Consider the following 22,224-nt stretch of genomic DNA (forward strand, 5'->3'; position numbering starts at 1 on the left):
GTCTGTGCCAGTGGAAAAAGCGACGTAAGTGCCAGATCTCAAGAGAGCAAGTCATGGGCCTGGGCTTTACAATCTGTTTCATGAGTTATTCCTCCAAGCATGCCTGGCAGAGGAATTTCTTCATTAGTGCCGCGGTGAGCAGATGGGAGCGCGCGCCCCCGGCCTTCCTAGGGAGCGCAGAGGCCGCTCCGCAAGCAGGTGGCTGCCCCCACCCCCCTTTATGGGCAGGCTCTGGGGTTGACGTAGCCCGTTCCGATGGTTACACGGCCTCCCCTGCTGTCTTGGCTAGGGTAGTCCTATGTGGCGGTTTGGTGCCAATTTCAAACCTAGACCCTCATTCTACCCTTGATCCCATAAGGAATGCCTGCCCCCACCCCGGATCCCACGCTTTCTGTGGTATCAAGGACTCCGTGTGCTAGGAGTAGCCAAGGGCCACACGGTCTGAGTTGCTGGAAGGTTCTCTGTCCTGGGGAAGAGGCTCCATCCTAATGGAGACCAGCAGAGGTAGAGCGAGGGGATGCAGGGACTGAGCATGGACAGGAGGCAGAATGGCTAGACCGGGTGTTCCAGCGGAGGGTTAGCGAGTTAGCATTCCCCACCAATAGAAAGCCTTGGAGATACTTTAGGTATGACCCCACCTCTCTTCCTCAGACATCAGCTTCCTTTCTGTTATCATTAACTCCCCTTACTTCCAACCACAGCTGTGGCCACACCTTCTCCAACCTGAGAAACAGGGTGAAGGCTCCCAGTGTGTCTCAGAGGCTCTGCCCAGCAATCCTGTTGAAACTGGGGTTGTCATGGAGAAATGAAAATAAAATCCTAAGCCCCTCAACTAACTGAATGGACCCACTCTTGGCCAAGGGGGCCCCAGAGAAACCCTAAAACCTGAGTTCCTAGCCACAAGGAGAGAAGAGGTCTCACATGCCTTCTTATAACCTCCTCTGTCGTCAGGCTCCCTTCCCTAAGGACTAAACAGAACACAGCACTTTTGGAAAGACTTGCTCCACGGCTGATTTCAAGCAACCTCGTGACTGCCCCTCTGTTTTGTGGTTTTGACACAACTGGCCAGCATTCCTTCCTGAGAAGAGCCCACAGACCATGATGCTGGCCAGTCTACAGAGGCTGTGCACAAGCACAGTGGGCCTTCATGTCCTCTGCTTCATCTTTTGACATCAGAGGACCAAAATCTGCACCCTTGGACCATGTTAATGCTGTCAGTTTTTGAACCTGGGACCCATGAATTGCCATGAAGCTCAGTTGCACATGCACATGTTTCTTCTTTTGTAAGTACTCGTGACTCTTCCTATAGCTTATGAAATATTTATATTTGGCCCCACTCAGCATCATTTCCTGTTCCCTTCACCCTTCCCTCCAAGTGCTTGCTGTTGGCTTCTGCCTGAGGCTGTGCTTAGCAGCCTGCAAGATAGCCACCTGCAGGCTGCACCCCTTAAAGCTCTCCTCTCCAAATTTATGAACCTCATCATTCTTCTGTTGGCATTATTGAGGGAGGCTTTGAGAACGAGGAGAGGGCTGCTACGGTTTGAATGTTTATGTCCCCCCAAAATTTATATGTTGAAATCCTAAGCCCCAGCATGATGGTATTAGGAGGTGGGACCTTTGGGAGGTGATTAAGGCATTAGGGTGGAGCCCATATGAATGGGATTAATGTCCTTAGAACAGAGGCCTCAGAGAGCTGCCATGGTCCTTGTGAGGACACAGGGAGTAGATGCCATCTGTGAACCAGGAAACAGAACTCACCAGACACTGAATCTGCTGGTGCCTTGATCTTGAACTTCCCAGCCTCTAGAACTGTGAGAGATAAATTTCTGCTGTTTATAAGCCACCCAGTCTGATTTGCTGTTAGAGCAGCCCCAGCTGAACAAGGCAGGGGCTTTCCTTCCCCAGTCTCTGCAAGCCTCAGCTCCAGGTGCCCCCAGCACCACCTTCCTTCTTCATGAACATGGAATGTTGTGGGGCCCCCACATGTCCCTGAATCCCTCTAGCATTTTGGTTTCACAAGGAAAGACATAAAGGAAAGAAAGATTGCAGAGAAGCAGCACAGAGAAGCCGTCCTCCCTGGCACTGGGTGTGAAGCACAGGAGAGAGGAGGGAGGGTGTGGGGTTGTTGCTGAGGACCCCCCTTGAGCTGGGGGCTCGAGCTGGGAAAGGCGGGAGTGGCCCGGCTCACTGTCTCCTCTTCTTCCCTCTCCTCACTCCCTCGGACAGTGCTGCCCCCCCACCCCATGCCAGAGGGTGGGAACAAAGGACAGGGTGGGGTTGTCACTTGAGCAACATCAGAAAGAAGAAAGCAGAAGTTCCTGGAAGATGGCTGAGACAGACATGAGAGACAGCCCTGGTAAGTGGCCCGCACATCCCCTTCAGGGCCCTCTCCTCTCCCCTACCTGAAGGAGCTTCATAAATGAATGACAGCTTAAATTGTTTTAAAAAATAGAGTGAAAAAACATGCAACATTTATGTCCCAAAAGAGGAGTTTTTGACAAAAAACTGAGAAAGCACAATAAATGTGGTTTTGCAGTAGCATGCAAAGTGGTAAGCATGGAGTAGCTTTGTACTGTGAATTTGTGTTTGAAAAATTGTAAATACTCATTATAAAAAGAAAAATGACTCAGCCACACATGAAAAGAGTGAGCTCTATAACTACATATTGGCTATAACTTGGGTGTTTCCCAACAGGAAACTATGGACCCAAACCAGACCCTCTAGATCACTGTCCCACTGGCTTCAGCTTAACTCACCAGAGATTGCAGCTGCTGTTGATGTGATTTACAATAGCCAGCAGCAAACCCTATGGAAGGCAAGAATGAAAGCTGAACAGCAAGAACACTGCTGTGTCCTTATAAATTCAGCTTTGTGGCTCAGACACAATAAAGCATGCTTCCTCTCATTCTCCTCCAAAGCTACTGAAAAAACACCAAGGACAACAGGAAGCAAATAGCAACAAGTGGATTTCAAGACTAGGAAACTCCACATCTGGTGACATGGCTTCCTGCCACCTGGTCTTCCTCTAAGAGCAGAAAACCATCATTCTTTGTCTTCTAATTTTATTTTTGAGATCATGACACAGAAGTTTCCTTGAATCCTTGAAATTTATTAATACTTAACTTAAGAACAGGCTTGACTGTGTATTGCCCATCACGATCACATGATCACAGTGATCAGTGACTCCAGGCATTGTTAGAACCCTACTCTTGCACCCCACAGTCCTGGAATGGCTATCACATTTGCTTTTAAGACAAACCCATAGCACAAGATAGCTCATACTATCTTTCCAGTGAGACCATGCATTCCTCAAAGACAGAGAGCATATCCCAACCACATGCACTTTCCCTTTGATCTGAGGATGATGCATGCATTAGGGTAAGAATTTCAAATACTAGTTCCCTTCACATTCTTAAAAATGTTAACTCACCAAACTTCCATGTGCACTTGGATTCTACATAAACAAAATGCTTCCTGTGAATCCATAGGAGCTGTGATGATTCAGGTAACGGAAGGAGGCCTGTGTATGCGAAGGTGGGAGATAGAAGCAGGAAAGAGACAAGAGCACATCAGGCCCTTTGATCTCTGCCCTGGAAGATCTGCTTCCTTGGGGAAAGAGCCCTGGAGGACGGACACCCCTTGTGCCCGGTGGGTTTCAGGATATGGGAAGTGTGAGAAACCAGGATGGGCACCTGTCTGTCGCGTGCCATGCCGAGCACTGATACTGGGCATGTTCTGTCTCTGGCCTGAGATGGACTCCCCCACCTTCCTGAGCCTTAAGAATATTACATTGAGTTCTTCAAGAAGTAGCATTTAGAACTGTGAGAATATTCATCTCATCCTTTATCTTCAAGGCAAGTTCCAAAGACTCCTAAGGACTCATTCAAGGGGGTTGAAGGGGGAGTGGACGAGGCTTTGGCTTTGCATAATCTCATAAATTAAAGTATATATAGTGTCATATTTAAAAAGTTTCATTTGCTAAAAAAATGCAAATTGTTTCTCTATTCTATAGAATACAATTAATTTTTAATGCCTCCTGTATGACAAGTAGGAACCAACCTTTGGTCTCTGTCACATCCTACTAGGGTTAGTGAGGCTCCCAATGTGTACCAGGGGCAGGAGAGGCAGTAGGATGTTCTGTCTGGCTTCTTGGGCTCGCAGACAGGACCCGGCCGTTTTTGCCTTATTTAGAAATATACTTGTTTTATTATGACGCTGACAGTTTGTTAGCACAGAGAGAGACAGAGAGGCTCACAATGTTTGAGTCCCTTATCTCGCATTGTTTATGTTCTTAAAATAATTTAATTAGACTAATAAACAAAAGCATTTTTAATTCATAAACAAAGAAAGCTCAAAAAAATTAAATGTCCCAAAAGACAAAAAGAATAGAAAAGGCAAATCATTCCAAGTCATTCTCTCATCCTCTGTTTTGCATATTCCTGCAAGCTCAGTCCCTAAGAGCCAAAGGGATTTCTAAAATATGTGTTCATTTCCTCATTTTGTTAAGATTTTATGGCTGAGTAGTACTCCATGGTATACGTACCCCACATTTTATTATAGGGTACAGTGCGCACTTTCTGGGGGATGGGCACGCTTGTGGCTCTGACTTGGGTGGTGCAAAGGCAATGTATGTAACCAAAGTGTTTGTATGCCCATAATATTCTGAAATTAAAAAAAAAAACTTGCTAAAAAAAAAAGATTTTAGTAGGACCTTGGAAGCCTTCTAGATGAATCAATATTTAAACTAGTGCTATTAATAGATGCCATGACTGTGTCCATCTTCTTAAATGACTCTCTAAAAAGATAAATTGGAAAGGAGAGCCAAATGTAGGGTTTATATTTTATAAAGCAGTTTTGAAAACATGGATTGATTCAGTTTTTAAAGCAGAAAGAATTTAAAACTCTAAAGCTAAAGGGAGATTTCTGAAAGAACAAAAAGAAAGACGGGATTACATAATTCTGAGTTTACACAGTCAACACAAGTAGACTCTATCATTTTAATCTTCTATATTATTAATGTCTATGACATTTTATCATTATAAACTCTTTAACTCATAAATGACTGGGAACAGTGTCAATATATTTATAATCATTACCCCTATAGTGTACTTTAGTCTCTGCACTTCAATAATATAAATGCAGTTTATGAATTATGGGTGTAAATGTAAACCAGTGGAATATAAATTATTGTGGGGACAAATGTTCTATCTACAAGTAGTTTGTATTTTATACAATTAATATTAGCTAACATGATTTAAACATTAATTACATGGTAATCATATAGTAAGAGTTTCAAGTGGATTATCTCTTAATCCATCATAAACCTATGTGGTAGATACAATTGTTCCTTCATTTTATAGAGATTTGGAGTTTGCCCAATGAAAGTGGCTGGAAAGTGGTGGAGCCAGCTGTGAGCCCAGCCTCTCTGACTCCAAAGGCTATTAACTCCACACTGCCCTGTGGGATGGTGAAGAGGTCATATGGAGATATGATTGATTGGAATATTATTACAGCAATGTTTATTAGGAAAGCTGGTGATTTGCCATTGTTTTTGACATGTCTCAAATTTTGCCTAATAAATCCTCATCACACATATCAGTCACAGTTCAATCAGATAAGCAGATTCACTGGGAGGTAATACATATATTTTGTGTATATATAAAAAATATATATACACACACATATACATACATACACATGTTTTGTGTCAATCTCTGCAAGGCTGTTGTCCACAAGGCAGGCAGTGGGGAAGCAAAGATGAACTGGGGCCCATAAACATCAGCTAGAACCCATGAGTAAAGGCTGAAACTCATGTCAATTCTTGCTGCTGCTGGCTTTGACAGTGTGGTGGCCTACAGGAAGAGCTGGTGCCTTTCATCACAGAGTTGGCCCAGGAGTCATAGGGGCTGGAGCAGGATTGGTCAAGGAGGAGTGGTTGCAGGCCTGGCTGCTACCCCACACCAACGAGATGAGCCGGTGACAAGCAGCAATCTGTGTAAGCTACAATAAGGCTACTCCTTTATTTCTAGCCTCCAGATTTTCCACAAGAGTCTTTTTCGTGGCCTACTCTAACGAGAAACATGCAGGGGAGGGAATTCTGGGAAAGTAGCTCTGTCTAGGCAAGTTGACACAAAGCCACCACACCAAGGTGCACTAAAGGTACAGAGAGGCATGGAGCATGGCTGTTGCCTTCAAGAGGCCAACTATCTGGAGGTGTTAGGGGAAAGAGAAACATTATTAGATAATATCAATACAGGTATTATAATAAGTATTATGCTAAGTGCACCCAGGGTGCAATAGGAGCCCACAAAAAGTGGCCCACCCTACCCAAGCTGGGATTTCAGAAGATCTTTCTGGAGGATGTGGTGTCTAAGCAGTCTTAAAGAATGAAGTAGGAGTTGGCTAAGAGAAGGATTAGTAGGGATTTTAAGGTGGATGGGGGAGAATATAAGTGTTAAGTTCTATGGTAGAGGTAGGATAGAGAGATTTATAAGCAATAATTGGGGGCTGGAAGTAGAAGGAAAAGATGTTGGAGAAGTTAGTGTTGCAAATTCTGGAAAATGTATGTGTGGCATTCTAGGTAGCTTGACTTCACTTTCCTGTAATTGAGGAGCAATTCAAGAGTTATACAACAGTTCATAGAAATGAAAAGCTGGCTTCTAGAAATAGGGAGCAGAATTAATAAACTTTATGACAACTAAAGGGTGAAGGAGAGAGGAAGAGTCAGTATTCCGTGTGTTTCTTATACAACTAGGTAGAAGCTGACTATTTCAGTCACAAAGACCTAGAATATTGAAGGGGAAATCTGATTGGATAGAGGAAGGATTATTATGAATTCAAAGAGGTGTCTAGGTGTATGGTTAATTTTATGCATCAACTTGACTGGGCTATGGGATGCCCAGATAGCTGTTAAAACATTATTTCTCAGTGTGTCTGTGAGGGTGTCTCAAAAGAGATCATCATTAGAGTCAGAAAACTGAGTAAAGAAGAACCACTCTCACCAATGTGAGTGGGCATCATCCAATTCCTTGAGTACCTGAATAGAACAAAAAAGCAGAGGAAGGGTAAATTCTCTCTCTCCCTCTCCCTTTTCTGCTTGAGCTGATACAATGGCCTTATCTTGCCCTCAGACATTGGCACTCCTGGTTCTCAGGCTTTTAGACTCAGTCTGGGGCCTGTACCATTAACTCCCTAATTCTCAGGCTTTTCTATTTGAACTGAATCATATCACTGGCTTTCCTGGTTCTCCAGTTCGCAAATGGCAGATCATCTGCTGGATTTCTCAACCTCCATAACCATGTGAGCCAATCCCTACAACAAATCTATTTTTTTGTATCTATCTCCCCATCCATCCAGTCTATTGGTTATGTTTCTCTGGAGAACCTTGTAGGAAATATGCAGATTAACAAGTTCAAGAAAAAGTTTGGTTTTAGGAGGTCTCTGCACTCATGAAAGACCATGAAAATGGAGAAAATAATTCAAGAAGAAGATGCAAAGTGAATTATGAAATAGACCAAGGATGAACCTCTTGTGTAAACTTTTACCCAAATCCTCTTCCATAGAATAACTGCATAAACTTGGGCAAACAACCTGACATCTCTCAGTTTCCACATTCCAAAAAATGGATTTCAGAGAGAGTTAAATGTGATAATGCATTCCAACTACCTGGCCCAGAACTTGGTATAAGAACTCGGTACAGATGGAGGTTGGTTACTAATCAACAGCATCATCATATCATCATCACTCATGTTGAAGGGATGGTGGGCTGCTAAGAAATCCATGAAGGAGATGAAGAACTATTAGAGAGGTGGGAGGGAAAGGAGAAGACTGTCACAGAGCAAAAGACTGGAGAGCTTTGAGAAAGAGTCAGGAGTCTGGGGGACTGGAATGCTCTCACTGGAACTAGCAATGTTCAGGTTGTTGAGGACCTTGATGAACTTTTGATAAAGTGGTAGGAGTAAAGGAAAGCTGAGGTGAGATATGAAGCTGAGGGAGGACATGAGGACTCATAGATTATCCTTTCAAGACATTTTTCTGGAAAAAAAAGAAGAGATGGTTGTAGCCAGAAGAGAGTAGCAGGATGCAGGGAGTTTTATCAGTTTGTTCTTCCTGTTGTTCACATGCTGTTTTTTGTTTGTTAAAGAGGGAGAGTTGTGAGTATAAAAGAACCCAGAAATAGAGAAAAACTGGAATGGATCCATGTGAATGCCTTTGAGAACAGAATTGAGCCCTGCAGGGGTAGACTTCAAGCCTTGGCAGGTAAGCAAATGTTTGAGACACAGCTGGCTTGGGGATGGGGCCCTTTCCTTGTTTGGCAGGCTTCAGGGAGCATAATTCGAAAGTGGATATTAGAAGAGGCATAATAATGTGAAATTCAACTACTTAGTAGGAGAGGAAACTTTGCATATTATGAGGCAGTTACGAAAGTATTTCCTTTCTATGGGCTTAAAAGGCATTGCCTCTGAGAATTGATGTTTGTCCTCAGGAGGTAAGTGTGGGGACTGATTCAGCAGTTACCACCTAGATGACCATGGTTTATATGCCGTATAAGCCTTCAACTCACCTTGGTAGGCGAGACATGGAGCCTGAGTTAGGAGATCCTACAGCCCCTGACAGGTGGGGAGGTGGGAGTAGGACAGCTTCACTGGCCACAATCCACACTGAGTGCCCAGACATGCAGAAGTGGCTGCTGGAGTTTTCAGGGAGCAGGGAGGTGGGGCAGGTAAGGGATAGATTCTAGGATGCAGTTTCATGAGAAGTGGGTAGGTCTCCACAACTAAATGGAAGACACATACTCTACCCTATTCCTCTAAAAGCTTTGCACAAAATTCATAAAGCAACTGACAGAAGACTCTGAAAGTAGAAGGAAAAAAATGGATTGCCAATTCCTCCAGACTCAAGGAACCATCCAGCAGAGAGTGTCCTGGGTTTTGTTTGCTTATTTGCTTCGTTTTGTTCACTATTTTTGGCCTCCTATATGTGGCAGCCTAGACTCTGAAGAGGCCTATAACCCAGAAACACAGACTAATGGGTACAGATTAAAAAATCCCAAGAAAAGTCTTCTCTTGTTTTAGCCAAAAATCATTTTGGCCATATCTGCCCTAGCACAAGCACACGGCACACACATAAAAAGCTTAGTCCCCCCCCCCTCACCAGGTGCTGCTGGTGGGAAGCTGTGGATAGAGCCCACCCATCCGTCCTGCCTCTTGCATTAATGAGAAGGCGGCCTTCCCTCTCCCAGCTAGAGTGGAAGAGGAGAATTGTGGAGGAGAGAACTAGAAAATGTGATTTTCTAAATCTGTGTATGAAACTCTGGGCAGAACTCTTAGTGCCCTATGCACAAAACAGTCAGGAAACAACATAGCAAAAGGTTTAAAGGGTCAGAAAAACTAAACATTTGTCTGAAACACCACCTGGATTTCAGATTAGGTAGGGCTCAGGGAAGCACCTGAGTGGGGCAGACCATAGTAGCACAGCAAAGGCTTTGAAAATGAAATGGAAATTTAAGCCACAGCCCACGAAGCGGACCAGAACATGCATTCTGAACTTACCAGGTCAACTGCCTGCTAAAATCAAAGCTTTAAATAGACACCAGAATAATATAATATACTCAAAATGTCTAGGATGCAGTCCAAAGTCTCATCACATTGAGAACCATAAAAATCTCAACTTGAAAGAGAAAAGATAATCTTAAGCACTGAGATGACACAGATGTTGAAATTATCTGGTGAGAATTATAAAGCATTTGTTATACAAAATACTCTAATTTTAAAGCAATTATAAATGCTTAAAAATGACAAAATAGAAAGTCACATCAAAGAGATAGAAAATATAAGGAAGAACCAAGTGAAAATTTTAAAACAGGAAACTATAATAACCAAATTAGTTTTTAAAAAATCACTAGATGGGCTCAACAGCAGGAATTCATAAGGAAATACCAACAAACCGATAGAAAAATGGACAAAGGATATGAAAAGTTTATAGAAAAGGAAATACACATACTCTTACACATATAAAAAGATGTTCAACCTCACTCATAATGAGAAAAATAAAAATTAAAACTACGCTGAGTTACTTGTTTTTATTAACACCTGTCAGACTGGCAAAACCCAAAGTGTGAATATACATTATAAGAATGTGGAAAATTCTCATAGATTGTTTGCAAGCATCCAGAAAAATTTGGTTGTCTCTCTAAAATCCACGAACCATTTGGCCCTGTAATTCCACTTTTAGAAATTTATCCTACAGAAAACTTGCATATGGATGAAACGACATATGTGCCATATTATCCCTGGCTACATTGTTGGTAATCACAAAAAACTAGAAACAATTTAATGCCCATCAACTAGTTTAACACTAGTTAAATTAATTCTTATATACCCATACAATGGAAACTACAAAAAAAAAAAAAAAAAGAATGAAGCCCTTTCTATAACTTGTTACCACAGAAAAAATAAAAGGAGAGACAATGATCTCTATTTGTATGTGTGTGTATATGCACAATGAAACTTTGAAAGGACTGGCACCAACAAGTGGCTTCCCGGGGGTAGGGGCTGGGAGGGAACCTGGACGGTATGCCTATGGATATGTTCTGGTTATTGAAACACGTGAATGTATTGCCTATCAAAAAAAAAAAAAAAGCCAATAAAAACAAACACAGAAAGAACAGAAATAGTCCTTAATGTCCTATGCCAGGGCTTTATCATAGTGGTGGGTCCCTTTATGTCTGGATGAGGTAAACCTAGCTAGTGTTTCAGTTGACTTGGTTTACTATTAAGCCAATGATATTAAGTGGCTTGATATGAGCAGGGGATATTGTTTCATCTGAGGCCGTGTTTGATGCCTTTCATGGTGTCCACGAAGAAGAAGAGCCCCTGAATCACCAGGGACACTGGTTAGGATGAGAGCGTTTTATCGTGAACACTGTCTCTTGGTGGCCTGGGCCGCTGGGGGCTTGAAGCTTGCCTCCTTCTACCTCACAGCATCCCTACCTTACTGCTTTCTGCTCATCACACAGGGCCTCCCTGCATGCTGTGAAAAGATTTCCTTTCTGGAAACACCATAAGGCTGATGACCAGTCACCCAGCTCCTAGTTCTCCAGTTCTGCAGGTATGGTTTCCTAGGGAAACTGGGCAGAGCACGTCCGTTCTTCCATTCCCCTCTCATCTTCCAGGCGCCCAAAAGCAAACTCTCACAAGACTGACACTGAGCACCTGGCACATGGGAAGTGCTTCCTCCGCGGGCTCAGGAATTTGGTTCTGGCTTTTGTCAGGGTCGCTCAGCCCTCATTGAAGGACAGAGTTTGAGGATGGGGTCTCTCCTCAGCCACTCCTAAGCCTTATTACACAGCCACAAATGCCATCACTTTCCATAGGAGGATCAAGTTGCTTTTCTGAAATCACAGGGCGTCACTGATGTGAGCTGGCTCTCTCACCAGGGCACATGTGGCCGGCACAGCTGCTCCCATCTGTTACTCTGTCTGACGCACAGGGACAGCTGTTGACGGAGCATGCCTCTTTGTTCCACTGGGCTCTTGGTTGAGCCCCACTTTTGGATCCAGGTGATACTCCCTAATTGGCAAACAAAAGCCACAGGAATAAGGTGGAAAAGACTGGTCCTGGCAGAGCCTGGTTCCAGTCATTTAAAATGAAATCAATCTCACTTCTCCCCTTTTCCTTCAGTGTTCTGAAATAATATTTGAAGTCCTGCTTGCTCTCTTTGGAGAACTGCCAATGACTTTGAGGCATATAGTGAAGCTATATTTCAAGGGACGATTACACACAGGACTTTTGAAAAGTGATTCTCACTGAGGAATAATATATGATATGGATTTAATAATCTGCCATGCTTCTCTTAGAAAACTCTTATTTCCTCTCTCCTCTGTAGAAGGAATCTCTCTTCCACAGAAGTGATTGTTAGTCTATAGTGTTTTTTTAATTCTGTAAACTATTATCAATGGTGAGTTTTGAAAGAAACAAACTGCACACGCTCTTAGATTTTCTGTTTTTGCCATTGACTACAGTAAATGTTTTCAAGACATCTCTCTCCATGTTTTGTGAATTGAAAAATAATGAAAAAAATTATTGTTATCACATTGAAGTCATGGGTGAAATGTATAGTCTTGGAGTAAGAATGACAAAAAACCTACTTGTCTGTTTTCCCCATTCTGACTACAATTATAAAACCAATTATCAAGTTTGACAGACTCCCCCTGCCACAATCTGGAGAAATGCCACCACTCTTTTTAGAAAATATTATAATTTTTTTATTTAAAAATATTAAGGGAATACAAATGTTTTTGTTGTAAGGGTACATGATATAATGCTGAAGTTAGGACTTTTAGTGTTGCCTGTCACCAAAATACTGTTTGTTGTACCCAGTAGATAAGTTTTTATTACTCAATCCCCTCCCCACTTACTGGTTTCCAATGACCTTGACATCTCTTTGTGCCCATATGTAACCATCATTTAGCTCCCAATGGTTAGTGAGAACATGTGGTATTTGTTTTCCATTCCTGAGATATTTCATGTAGGGTAACGGTCTCCAGTTCCATCCAAGTTGCTGCAAAAAACATTATGTCATTCCTTTCTATGACTGAATAGTACTTCATGGTGTATATATATGTGTATACACACACACACACATACACACACACACACCACATTTTCTTTACTCACGTATTGATGGGCACTTAGGTTGAATCTATATCTTTACAATTGTGAATTATGCTTCAATAAGCATTCAAATGTGTCTTTTTGATAAAATGACTTCTTTTCCTTTAGGTAGATACCCAGTAGTGGGATTGCTGGATCATATGGTAGGTCTACTTTTATTTCTTTGAGGAATCTCCACTTTGTCTTCCATAGAGGTTGTACTAATTTGCAGTCCCAACAGCAGTGTATAAGCATTTCTTTTTCTCTGCATCCATGTCAGCATATTTTGTTTTTTGACTTTTTACGGCAATTCCAACAGGAATAAGGTAGTATCTCATTATGGTTATAATTTGCATGTCCCTGATGATTAGTGATGTTGAATATTTTTCATATGTTTGTTGGCCATTTATTTGTCTATCTTCTTTTGAAAAACTTCTGTTCCTGTCTTTTGCCCACTTTTTGATGGGGTTGTTTTTTTTTTTGTTTTTTTTTTTTCTTTCTGATATGTTTGAGTTCATTGTAGATTTTGAATATAAGTCCTTTGTAGGATGAATAGTTTGCAGATATTTTCTCCCATTCCATAGGTTATCTATTTACTCTGTTATTTCCTTTGCTATGCAGAAGCTTTTTGATTTAATTAAGTCACAATGATTTATTTTTGTTGTGCTATATTTGCCTTTGGGGTCTTAATCATAAATGCTTTGCCTAGGCCTTTGTCTAGAAAACTTTTTCTACCTTTCCTTCTAGAGTTTTAATGGTTTTATGCCTTACATTTAAGTCTTTAATCCACCTTGAATTAATTTTTATATATGGCAAAAGATAGGGGTACTGTTTCATTCTTCTGGATGTGGCTATCCAGTTTTCCCAGCGTTATTTATTGAATAGGGCATACCTTTGCCAGTGTATATTTTTCCTCTGCTTTGTCGAACATCAGTTGATCATAGCTATATGGTTTTATTTCTGGGTTCTCCATTCTGTTCCGTTGGTCTATGTCTCTACTTTGATACCAATTCAATGCTGTTATGGTTACTATAGTTTTGTAGTATAATTTGAAGTTAGATAATGTACTGCATCCAGATTTGTTCTTTTTACTTAAAGATCACTTTGGTTATTCAGGCTGTTTTTAGGTTCCAAATGAAGTTTAGGATTATTTTTTCTACATCTATGGACTATGACATTGGTATTTTGATGGGAATTGCATTGAATCTTTCAATAATTTGGGGCAGTATGGACATTTTTTTTTTTTTTTTTTTTTTGAGACAGAGTCTCGCTTTGTTGTCCAGGCTAGAGTGAGTGCCGTGGCGTCACCCTAGCTCACAGCAACCTCAAACTCCTGGGCTCGAGTGATCCTTCTGCCTCAGCCTCCCGAGTAGCTGGGACTACAGGCATGCGCCACCATGCCCGGCTAATTTTTTATATATATATATCAGTTGGCCAATTGATTTCTTTCTATTTATAGTAGAGACGGGGTCTCGCTCTTGCTCAGGCTGGTTTTGAACTCCTGACCTTGAGCAATCCGCCCGCCTCGGCCTCCCAAGAGCTAGGATTACAGGCGTGAGCCACAGCGCCCGGCCTAGTATGGACATTTTAATGATATTGATTCTACCAATCCATGAGCAAGGGATGTTTTGCCATTTGTTTGTGTCAAATGTTTATAGTTTATAACTATGTTTATAGTTTCTTTTATCAACATTTTGTAGTTCTCTTTGTAGAAATTGTTCACCTCCTTCACTAATATTCCAAAATGTTTTATTTCTTTGTAGCTATTATAAATGGTATTGAGTCCTTTATTTGACTCTCAGCTTGACTAATTTTGATATTATAGAAATGCTACTGATTTGTGTACATTGCTTTTGTAACTTGAGACTTTGCTGAATTTATTTTTCAATTCTAGGAGACTTTTGATGGAGACTTTAGGGTTATCTAGATACAAGATCATGTCATCAGTGAACAGGGATAATTTGACCTCTTCTTTTCTAATTTAGATGCCCTTTATTTCTTTCTTTTGCCTAATTGCTCTGGCTAGGACTTCCAGTACTATGTTGAATGGAAGTGGTGATGGTGGGCACCCTTGTCTTGTTTCAGTTCTTAGGAGGAATGCTTTCAATTTTTCCCAATTCAGTATGATGGCTATGGGTTTGTCATATATGGCTTTTATAATTTTGTGGTATATTCTTTCTATGCCTTGTTTGTTGAGGATTTTTATCATGAAAGGGTGCTGGATTTCCTTGGATGTTTTTTCTATATCTACTGAGATGATCATATATTCTTTGTTTTTTCTTCTGTGTATGTGGTGAATCACATTTATTGATTTGTGTATGTTGAACCATCCTTGCATCTATGGGATGAAACATACTTGATCATGTGGATTATCTTTTTGATGTGCTGTTGAATTTTGTTTGCTAGTATTTTCTTGAGGATTTTTGCATCTATGTTCATGAGGGATATTGGTCTGTAGTTTTCTTTTTTGTTGTGTCCCTTTCTGGCTTTGGTATCAAGGTGATACTGGCTTCACAGAATGAGTTAGGGAGGAGTCTCTCCTTCTTGATGCTATTGAATAATTTCTGTAGGATGAGTACCAGTTCTTCTTTGTAGGTCTGGTAGACTTGGTCTGTGAATCCAGCTGGTCTGGGGCTTTTGTTGTCATTGTTGGGAGATTTTTTTATTTCTGACCCAATATTGCTACTCATTATTGGTCTATTCTGGATTTCTAATTTTCCTGATTCAGGCTTAGGAGGTTTTATGTTTCCAACAAATTATCCATTTCTCTAGGTTTTCTAGTTTGTGTGCATAGAGATTTTTGTTTTCACAGATGACATTTTGTATTTCTATGGTATCAGTTGTGATGTCTCCTTTTTCATTTCTGTTTGAGTTTATTTGAGTCCTGTCTCTTCTATTTCTGGTTAAACTTGCTAGTGGTCTATCAAATTTGTTTATTTTTTCAAAGAACCAACTTGTTTCATTGATCCTCTGCATTGTTTTTTGATTTTCAACTCATTTATTTCTACTCTGAGCTTTGTAGTTTCTTTTTTTCCTTCTGGCTTTGGGATTGATTTGTTCTTTTTTCTAGTTTTTTGAGGTGTGACATCAGGTTGTTAATTTGTGATCTTTCTGTCTTTTTGATGTGAGCATTTAAGGCTATGAATTGTCCCCTTAGCATGGCTTTTCCTGTATCCCATGGATTTTGAAAGCTTGTGTCCCCTTTGTCACTCAGTATAATGAATCTTTGGATTTTCATCTTAATGTCATCATGAATTCAAGGATTGGTCAGCAACAGGTTGTTTAATTTCCATGACTTTGTATAGATTTGTATAGATTTTGTATAGATTTGTATAGTTTCTCTTGGAATTGATTCTAGTTTCATCCCACTGTGATCTGAGAAGATACATGATATGGTTTTTCTGAACTTGCTGAGACCTATTTTGTGGCCTAAGATATGATCAGTATTAAATAATATCCCTTGTGCTGATGAGAAGAATGTATATTCTGTAATTTTGGGATAGAGTGTTCTGTAAATGTCAATTAGTTCCATTTGTTCCAGGGTCCCATTTAAGTTTAATGTTTCTTTGTTGATTTTCTTATTCAAAGATTTGTCCAGTTCTGTCAGTGGTGTGTTGAAGTCCCTGGCAATTTTGATGCTACTGTTTATTTCTTTGCTTAGATTTAGTAGAATTTGTTTTATGAATCTGGGATCTCCTGTGTTAAGTGCATATGTATGTAGGATTATTATGTCTTATTGCTGAATTGCTCCATTTATCATTATATAATGACTATATTTGTCTTTTTTACCATTGGTGATTTAAAGTCTACTTGATATGAGAATGGCTACACCTGCTTACTTTTCATTTCCATTTGCATGGAATATTTTTTCCATCCCTTTACCTTGAGTCCATGAGAATCCTGTGAGATACATGGGTTTCTTGGAGACAGAATAGACTTAGGTTGTGTTTCTTTATCCATTCAGCCAGTCTATATCCTTTAACTAGAGCATTAAGACCATTCACATTTGGTATTAGTATTGAATTTGGGATACTGTTCTATTCATCACATTGAATGATACCTTGTTGTTTTGTTTTCACCGTTGTACTCCTGTTTTGTAAGAGCTGTGAGCTTTAACTTTTTGGTGTTTTTACACCTGTGGGTATCTATTGTTCTGTTCCATATATAATGTACTTTTGAGTATTTCCTATAGAACAAATCTAGTAGTAATAAATTCTCTTTGTGTTTGCTTATCTGGGAAAGTCTTTATTTCTCCATCGTTTATGACATTTACTTTTGCAGGATACAAAATTCTTTGTTGGCCATTGTTCCATTTAAAAAGACTAAAAAATGGGTTCTTATTCCCTTCTTGTGTGTCATATCTCCTCTGAGATGTCTGCTGTTAGCATGATGGGCTTTCCTTTGTAGGTTAGTTGTTGCTTTCATCTTGCAGCTTGTAGGATTTTCTCCTTCACTTTGACTTTGGCCAAGTTGATGACTACATGCATATGTGCATATGTATTTAGGACCGTTATGTCCAAATAGGACTTGGAGATGTCTTATTTGCCATGAATCTTTTCAGTGTTTGATGACAATCTTATATCTGGATATCTGAATATCTAGTGATACCAAGGAAGTTTTCCTCAATAATTCCCTCTAATACCTAGGTTTTCCATACTTTTTACTGTTTCTTCTTCTCCTTCAGGGTTACTTATAATTCTTATATTGGCTTATTTCACATAGTCCCACATTTATCTGTGGGCTTATTCATTCTTCTTTATTCTGCATCTTCAACTGACTGGGTTAGTTTGAAAGCCTTGTCTTCAAGCTCTGAAATTCTTCCTTCTGTTTGGTCTAGCCTGTTGTTAAAACTTCCTCCTGTGTTTTGGAATACCCTAAATGACTGTTTCATTTCTTTAAGTTCTGTTATATCTATTCTTATCCTAAACTGTCTTTAGCAAGTTTTTCATTTTTTTATTCATGTCCTGAAATATTTTGACTTCTCTGTGTTGGTTTTCAACTTGCTTATCAATCCTATTCATCTTATTTGCCATCCATATTCTGAATTCCATTTCTGAAATTTTAGCGGTTTCCTTTTGGTTAGGGTCCATTGGTGTAGATCTATTGTGATCCCTTGAGGTTGTTGAACTAGCTTGTTTTTCAGGTTGCCAGAGTTCTTTTTCCAGCTCATTTTCATCTGAAACCTCTTCTCTCAGTTCAGGGAAGATAGGTTTGTGGTTCACCTTTTCTCCTTTTCTGAGAACTCTCCTACTTAGTGAGAGGTCCCTAGATGGCACAAATTTGTCCTGCACTGGAAGATTGACCCAGAAGGAGTGGGACAGATGCACTGAAAGCCTGTAATGCAACTATTCTGCATTGTCCTGTCCCCCTGTGCTTGTCACAGTCCAAACTGCTGCTGGAGGATTTTCGTGTGGAGTGGTGGGTTGGTCCCCAGACCTTGGTTGGAAACTCAGGCAGAGGCTGGGCAAGTTCCTCTCCAAGGAGGGAGATTGCTCTGCCCATGGCTCCCTGCAGTGGTGGCAGTGCCAGCTGTGCAAGACTATCTAGGCAGTGGCTGTGTGTGTCAGGGCTGCAGGTGTTCACTCCACTCAGGACAAGGTGCAATGGTGGAACATGACAGGCGGCAGTTCATGATTAAAAGGTCAGTGGCAGAGCACTGGACCTCAGGCAGCATGTGGGACCATGGGGTGGGGGACCGAGCGGCACATGGAGCTACAGGGGTAGAGCTTCCAAAGGGCACACAGAACCATGGGTCTGGGCTGCCAGGTGGCTGGGGTTCTTTCCCCACACAGGTCATGCTGAGGCCATTGCCATGGGACTTCTCGGGTGGCATTGACTCTACTGTTCAAACTCCCCAGTGGAGTGTCTGCTCTCCCTCCTCCATCCCTAGCCAGGCAGGAGCAATGTAGAGGCAGTGTCAGCAAAGCCAATCCCTGTGTAGCCTGGGCACTGTGACCCTGAGAGCTCAGAATGGCATCAGTTGCAGTGACCCTGGAATAGAAGCCAGCCAGCCTCTGCTGTGCCCGCACTCTGGTGGAATGTTACTGCACAGTCTCCAACCAGTTCCCTGATCAGTATAGAGGCCTGGGGTGGTAGGGGGGGGCCCTCTCACAGCTTGGATCACAGTGTCCATGAGGGGAGTGGGGAGCCCCAGGATTCTTTTCTCTGACCCTTCCCCATGTGTGGATGCCTTTCCCAGGTTCCTTCTGATCTTGCTGAGTAGATCACCTCATCTCCCTCTCTTTCACTTAGAATATCTCCTGTTGCTACTCTGATAATTTACAATGTTCTCTCCAAAAAGATCCATCCATGGGTGGTCATCCACTTGGAACTTTTAATCTGTAGCAGCGTGTGCAGGCTGCTTCTAGCCATCATCTTGGCCAGATTCCCACTAAATATATTTTTAATTATATAATCATTATATTGATGTATCATTATAAAATGTTCATTAAATACACAAAACCCCACAGTGTTGCTTGACCAACTCCTCTGTAAACTGAGTGTGACATATTTGCTTCCATATCTTTTTAATATATAATATTTGTATATAAGTATTTATATGTATATGCAACTGTTATACAAACATAGAAACATAAATTTTAATTTTATGATTTTCTTTTGCATATATGGAATCACATGGCACATATTATTACACAACTTGATGTTTAACTTAATATCATGGTGACATTTCCATTTCAGAACATGAAAATTAACTGTGTTCTTTGTAACTACTGTGAAGTATCCCATCCCATCTACAAATCACAATTTATTAAACTCTTCCCCTATATATTTAGACAGTTTCCAATTTTTTCCCTATTACAAATGATGTTTCAGTGGACATTCTTGGACAAAACTCCTTGGGCACATGAGTATTTTCTAATAGGAAAATCTAGATATCAAATTGTTAGGTCAAATAATTCACATGTTTTTATTTTAAAAGATGCTGCTAAATAGTAATAGTTATGGCTAAATAATATATGACAAGCTCTATATTAACTTATATAATCCTCATAATCGATGATTAGGTACTATCATTACCCCTACTCTGAAGTTGAGAAAACTGAGGCACAGAGAAGTGAAGTAACTTGCCCAACGTCACACAGCAGGGAATAATGGAACCAGAATTCAAATCCAGGCACCTAGCTCCAAAATTTATGTTCTTAGCCCTACAGTAGGCTGCTTCTTTCTAATATGCAACTGTACAGATATATATATATATTATAAACTATATAGAAATTAAAGGAGATGATATAAATTAGGTAACATTTTAAATTTATTAATAGTCAAAAGCTTTTTCTTTCATTAAAACTATTGTTAATAGTAATCTTCTAGTAAGAATAAAATGAATTCTTTATTTATAAGAATAAAATAAAATTCTTCTAGTAAAAATAAATAAATATACTCCCTTTTTACAACATTCGACTCTATACTTTTTGATAAAGTTGTTCAAAACTCCGGTTCTAAGTTCAATTTATTGTCTGTCATAGTTGAAAATATTACCTCACAAAGCACATCATTGGCTGTACTGACTAAATCATAATTTTCATTTTTAATCTCATTAAACTAATGGGTTTTGACCCATTAGTCAAAACCTTTTCCTAAAATTTGGCCAGTAGATGTGCATTTTCCCATATATCAGTATTTTCCTTGAAACGTAATCAGAACATTTCACTTTTTTGCATTTTTAACAAATTGGATTTGAAAGTTTGGTAGCTTGTTTCCATTACAGCCATCATGAATCCTTCCCTTCCCGTTAATGTAAGCCATTGTGCTATCAAGAGGGAGAGTTTGTTCTTCTGGTCTCTTAAATTTTGGCTGGTGTGTGACTACTTTAGCCAATAGAATATGGTAAAAGTGATGCTGCCTAACTTCTGAGACTTGGTCGTGAGAACTCCTCCTTCACCTTTTGTTCATGTGTTAAGATACTCCAGAGAAACAGAAACAGTGGGATGTACAGTCATCCCTTCGCATCTAAGGGGTCTGGTTCCCAGACCTCCAATGTATACCAAAATCAGTGGACGTTCAAGTGCCTTACATAAAGTGGTGTAGTAGTCAACTCATGAATGGATAACTAAAATGTGGTATATACTCACAATGGAATATTACTCAATCCTAAGAAACGATAGTGAACTAGCACCGTTTATGCTATCGTGGATTAAGCTGAAGCCTGTAATACAAAGCGAGATGACACAAGACCTGGAAAATGGGCTACACATCTACTCACCATCAAATTGGTACTGACAGCCTAAAACTATGGTGTTCAAATAATTGTAGTGTTCAACAGGGATTCGAGGGGGCGGAGACCCACATCTTAAGGATGTAATGAGCATTGTAGGGGGGAAAGGATTACCTCTATCCCTTTTTAGGGAGAGGCAAACAAACACACTGTAACCAAATGTCAAAAAAAAATTTGTTAATGGAAAGTGAACAGGTGGAAGGGGGGAGAAGGGGAAGGGTACGCACTTTCATGGTGGGTGCAGGGCACACCACTTGAAGACTGGACATGCTTGAAGCTCTGGCAGAGCGGGGTGGGGAGGGGGGCAGGGGCAAGATATGTAACCTTAACAATATTTGTACCCACAAAATTCGGGAAAAAATAAATAAATTTCTAAAAAATAAAAAAGTGGTGTAGTATTTGAATATAAACTATGCATATCCTTCTGTATATTTTAAATCATCTTCAGATTACTTATAATACCTAATACTGTATTTTTTTCTGAAAGTTTTCTATCTGTGGTTGGTTGAATCTGTGGATGTGAAACTCACAGATATATGAAAAGTTTGCCCTCTGTAAGCTAGGAAAACCAATGTTGTACCTAAAAGGTCTGAGAACCAGAGAGCCAGTGGTATAGATTCCAGTCTGAGTCTGAAGGTCTAAGAATGAGAGTCACCAAGGGCAAGAAAAGATCCCAGCTCAAGCAGTCAGACAAAATGTAAATTCAACCTTCTTCTGCCTTTTGTTCTATCCATGCCCTCATCATATTGGGTGATGGTCATCCACACCGGTGAGGGCCATTGTATACTTAGTTCACCAATTCAAATGCTAGTATCTTCCAAAAACACCCTCACAGACACACTCAGAAATACTATTTAACTAGATATTGGGGCACCCTGTGACCTACTCAAGTCAACACGCAAAATTGACAATCACAGCCAGAGAGAGCCAGGTGCTGTATATGAAGTCCAACCACCCAGCGATTGCCATGCTGTGAGGAAGCCCAAGCAATCTCTGTGGAGAGAGAAGGAAAGAGATGCCTGGCCAGGCCCTGACTGTTCCAGTCATCCTGGTCTAGACACCAGACATAGGGTGAAGATGACTTCAGCCTCACCCACCATCTGACGGCAGCTGTAGGAGAGACCCCCAAGTGAGAACCATCTCCCTAAGCCTGTCAATACCCAGAACTGTGAGAGGTAATACAAAATTATTTTAAGCCACTTAGTTTTGGAGTGGTTTGTTACGTACCAATGCTTATCTAGAACAGAATTCTACTGAAACACCACATTTGGAAGACTTTACAATAGGTTAGAAAATTTTATTCCCACATTTGCATTCAAGTGTGCAGATACAAGT

General features: G+C 40.6%; 1 long non-coding RNA gene across 1 annotated transcript in view; it reads left to right on the forward strand.

The window, feature by feature from the left end:
- LOC105855629 (uncharacterized) overlaps window positions 1–22,224 on the forward strand; it is a 61,472-nt gene that overhangs the window by 18,371 nt on the left and 20,877 nt on the right. The window contains exon 2 of the long non-coding RNA XR_012922172.1: window positions 8,144–8,259. This is a non-coding gene — a long non-coding RNA (uncharacterized LOC105855629). The remainder of the gene's footprint in view (window positions 1–8,143; window positions 8,260–22,224) is intronic.

The sequence above is a fragment of the Microcebus murinus genome, chromosome 12 (assembly GCF_040939455.1).
Source record: "Microcebus murinus isolate Inina chromosome 12, M.murinus_Inina_mat1.0, whole genome shotgun sequence".
Classification (NCBI taxonomy): Eukaryota; Metazoa; Chordata; class Mammalia; order Primates; family Cheirogaleidae; genus Microcebus; species Microcebus murinus.